General features: G+C 46.8%; 2 non-coding genes across 2 annotated transcripts; both read left to right on the forward strand.

Annotated features, from left to right (window-relative positions):
• Nucleotides 1-2,372: 2,372 nt before the first annotated feature.
• On the forward strand, nucleotides 2,373-2,444 carry trnag-ucc (transfer RNA glycine (anticodon UCC)). The gene has a single exon. It is a non-coding gene; the product is annotated as a tRNA-Gly (tRNA).
• A 1,804-nt stretch (nucleotides 2,445-4,248) lies between these two features.
• trnag-ucc (transfer RNA glycine (anticodon UCC)) lies at nucleotides 4,249-4,320 on the forward strand. Its single transcript has one exon. It is a non-coding gene; the product is annotated as a tRNA-Gly (tRNA).
• The last annotated feature ends 213 nt before the right edge of the window (nucleotides 4,321-4,533 follow it).

The following is a 4,533-nucleotide window of genomic DNA, read 5'->3' on the forward strand; positions in this document are numbered from 1 at the left end:
GGTCAGTGCTGACACGTTGGGCCGAATGGCCTCCTTCTGAGCTGGTGATTGTACGATTCTATGACACAAGGATGTTGATGCGGTGGAGTCCTTCTGCCATACTGCCCACTCCTGACACCATGTAGAAATGCTGGTCTCTCAGTGACTGGCGACCAAGGAGTTGTAATAAAAAATAACTGATTTAATAATTGAGCAGCTCCTCCTGGCTTGTGCTCTGACCGCGATCCGGGGAGAACTGCCGGAATCCCGACACGTGATCATGTTAGTTGCGTCATCAGGTCATCATATATAGATTACATAGAACATACAGTGCAGAAGGAGGCCATTCGGCCCATCGAGTCTGCACCGACCCACATTAATCCCTCACTTCCACCTTATCCCCGCAACCCAATAACCCCTCCCAACCTTTATGGACACTACGGGTAATTTAGCATGGCCAATCCACCTAACCTGCACGTCTTTGGACTGTGGGAGGAAACCGGAGCACCCGGAGGAAACCCACGCGGACACGGGGAGAACGTGCAAACTCCGCACAGACAGTGACCCAGCGGGGAATCGAACCTGGGACCCTGGCGCTGTGAAGCCACAGTGATAATCACTTGTGCTACCGTGCTGCCCTAACGGTCATGTGACCGTTCGGCCTGCACAGGTCCCCCTCTGTAATTTCTAGCTGTCATTATTTACATTTTCTTCCAGACTGTAAAGTGTGGTCCGGTTCCATTTGAATTTCTAATATATTTCCAATGTAACTGATGTTGTTCCACAATCTATTTAATCGGTGGAATTGTGCGTTTAGGGAGCTGAGGTTTTCGAGTCTCTCAAGGCTTCTCTCCAAATCCAATGGTCATTTTCCACGAAGATTCAACCCCTCCTCACATAAACCCCGGGGCCCTGTTGATCGTTTGAATGCAATAACTTCCTGGAGTGATTCCAGGCTGGTTTTAGAATGTATTCTATCGACCAAATTACTAATGAATGGTACCTTGGACGCAGCTGCGATGGCCGAGTGGTAACGGTGTTGGGCTTGAAGTCTGCTGTGTAACTCAGCTCTCTGCTGTGCAACTGTGCTCTCTGCTGTGCAACTGTGCTCTCTGTTGTATAACTGTGCTCTCTGCTGTGTAACCGTGCTCTCTGCTGTGTAACTGTGCTCTCTGCTGTGTAACCGTGCTCGCTGCGGTGTTACCCCGCGCTGGTTCGAGCCCCGCTCGCAGCGACTGTGGTTCGAAATGTTTGTTCAACTCCTCGCACAAGCGGCTGACTCGGGAATGAATCGGAATTCCGATTGGTTGTAAATAAACGGTTTGAACATTAATCGAGTTCAATCAGAGATTTAACATTTTGGGGGGAAACTGAACGAAATATAAAGATGGAAATGTGGTTTGGTTTCATTCAGCTGAATGTATTTCTGGGGAAAAAGATCGTGGCAGAAATGGAACATATTTTATCTCTCTATCTGTTTCTTTGTTTCTTTCTCTCTCCCTCACTCACTGTTTTTGTGCTTCTCCGGGGACTGATTGGATACACAGTGAAACTCAGCCCCATCTCACCCAACTCTTTTGGACGAATACGTCCTGGTGATGGACGGTCCTGAATCAGTGGATCGAGAGAGAACGAGGTGACTGCAGTCTGACTCTTACTCTGAAAACCAGTTAGTGCGCCCTTGTACAAAGTGGATGTGTCTGAGAACAGGAGGAAAGCAGATCATGGGTCTGTCATTGATTTTATTGAGCCAGACCTAGAAAAGTGAAGCAGACTTTTAACCAGTCAGCGCCTGTCTGTGAGCTTGGAAGGAATTACGGCTGATATTGAGACAGTTCAGAGTGAATTGTTACAGCAAATCGAATCTTCAAGAGGTGTTGGTATATTGTTTTCAGAGAGAATGTCATAGTTTCTTAAATGATCAGTTGCGCTTGCTTTTGTTTTGTTCAGTAATTTGGGGAATCTATTTGGGGCGGGTGCAGTTGGTCAATAGCTGTGCCTCTTGCTTGTGCGATTGGGCCGAAGTCGGGTGGTCTTTCCGTGGGTCGGTATCGACTCGATGGGCCGAATGGCCTCCTTCCGCACTGGACCAATTCTACGATTACTGAAATAGGGTGAAAACGGCAGCATCAGGACACAAGAACAAGTTACGGTCTCAGGCCAGAGTAAGTGTCCAAAGTAATGACACACACAACATTAGAAATTAATGAGATAAATACATTTATTGTGGACTGGTGCCATCTCCTGGCAGAACGGGAGCCGTGCGACACGGACACTCTCATTCAGGAGCATTTTACATTGGAGTGAAATAACTTACGCTCAGTATGAATGTGTTCCAAAACAGTTTATCAAGCTAATCTAAAGTACCAATTGGATTCTGGTTCTGTCATTGAGCGATGGTGGTATAGTGATGAGAATAGTTGCCTTCCAAGCAGTTGACCCGGGTTCGATTCCCGGCCATCGCAATAAAAAGCTGGTTGTATATTTTTGCGCCACTTCGTGAGTTTCAAACCGAGAAAGGGAAACAGTTCCGAACTCAGAATTTAGGCCCTTGGATAATGAGGAGGGAAGAGGTCTCATGCACTTGCAAAGAAAGGTGCTGATAGAAAGAGAAGTGATATTGGCGGCGGAGCAGCGGTCGCGGAGGGGATTGTCCCTTCAGTCTGGTGAATGGGGAGAGCAGGGGAGGGTGTTTTTGAAGATGTCATAAATGGTCCCTGGAATACTGAGACTGACGGGATGCAAGGTGAGAACAAGCGGCACCAAATCAGTTCAGCTCGACTTACACAGGACACAACAATGTCAGTAACGGAAAGATCTTTTGGGATAAGAGCAAGAGTTTTGCAACATTGTTCACTTTTATTTCCATTTCCCACCTTAGCCGCTTTTCCTACAAATGTTGGCAGCGGTTGGATTTCCACCCGCATCCTCGAAGAGACTGAAACCTAAACCCATCTCCTCAGACCGCTCGGCCTCGCTATCCTAAAGGTTCATTGTTTCTGATACTGATGACTGGTGATTGGCATCTTGCTGTTTATCAGCTGAGTCCAGGATTTCACATTGTGAGAGAAGGAAATGATCCAATCACAGAGCTGGAACGCTGCTTCTAGTTTTCTCCCCACAAATACTATTTAATTCTGAGCATTTCCAGCATTTCCTGTGTTTATTATTTATTATTTCCAGCATTTGAAGTAATTTGCTTTGTGATTTGTGAACTTTCTGAGCTGAGTTCAGGGGACTCGGTTTCCAAAATTATCTAAAAGTTATTTGACGGGATGTGGGTGTCGCTGAATCCGTCAACAATTATTGTCCAAAATGTATTACCCTTGAGAATTTGGCGGTGACGTGAATCTTGAGCCGCTGCAAGTCCATGTGGTGTATGTACACACACAGTGCTGTTAGGGAGGGAGTTCCGGGATTGTGAGCCGGCCACAGAAAGGGTGATATATTTCCCAGGATGGTGTGTGTCTCGGAGTGGAACTTGCAGGTGGTCGCTGTTTCTCTGTATCTGCTCCCCTTGTGTTTCCAGGTGAGAGATCCCGCGGGTTTGGATGGAGCCTCACGGAGGAAAAGTCAATGTCAGGGGTGGGATTCGAACCCACGCCTTCAGAAAAGTCTGCGACCTGAACACTCGGCCACACTGGGAAAAACATTGGGTAACAGCAAATTCCTGCCGATGCTGGAATCTGAAACGAAAGAGAAAATGGTGGAAAATCTCAGCAAGTCGAGCAGCATCTGTAGGGAGAGAAAAGAGCTAACGTTTCGAGACCAATGACTCGGCTTTGACAAAGAGTCATTGGACTCGAAACGTTCGGTCTTTTCTCTCCCTACAGATGCTTCCGGACCTACTGAGATTTTCCAGCTTTTTCACTTCCGGCCATCCTGACACACTGATGTGATCAAACGGTTAATTGGGGATTGGGCCAAGGGCCGCAGCCGACTCGATGAGCCTCCTCTTGCACTGGAGGGGCTCTGTGATAACTTAAACATGGTGAAAGCGGCAGCATCCGGACACAAGGACAAGGTAAGGTCTCAGTCCAGAGTAAGTGTCCTATGTGATGACACACAGAACATCAGAATTAAATTGGTGAAATACATTTATGGTGGACTGGTGCCATCTGGTGGCTGAACGGGAGCAGTGCGACACGGATACATTCATTCAGGAGCATTTTAAATTGGAGGGAAATAAGCTACGCAGAGCAGGATTTTTTCACGGAACACTTTATAAACTAATGTGAAGTACCAAAATGACTCAGATTTCTTCCGTGAGCGATGGTGGTATAGTGGTGAGCATAGCTGCCTTCCAAGCAGTTGACCCAGGTTCGATTTCCGGCCATCGCAGTAGTAATTTGGAAGTGAACTTTTGCGCGACTTCGTCAGTTTCAAACAGAGAAAGAGAATCAGTTTCTAACTCAGAATTTAGGCGCAATTAGGGAGTGGAGTGAAATAAGTAACTTTCTCATCATTTTTAATATGGTTTCAATATGGACAGTGTTCCACTAATCACCCACAAGCCGTCAAACAACAGCTAAAAGCCGCAGCTTTTTCACTTCA

This window comes from Scyliorhinus torazame, chromosome 24 (assembly GCF_047496885.1).
Source record: "Scyliorhinus torazame isolate Kashiwa2021f chromosome 24, sScyTor2.1, whole genome shotgun sequence".
NCBI lineage: Eukaryota > Metazoa > Chordata > Chondrichthyes > Carcharhiniformes > Scyliorhinidae > Scyliorhinus > Scyliorhinus torazame.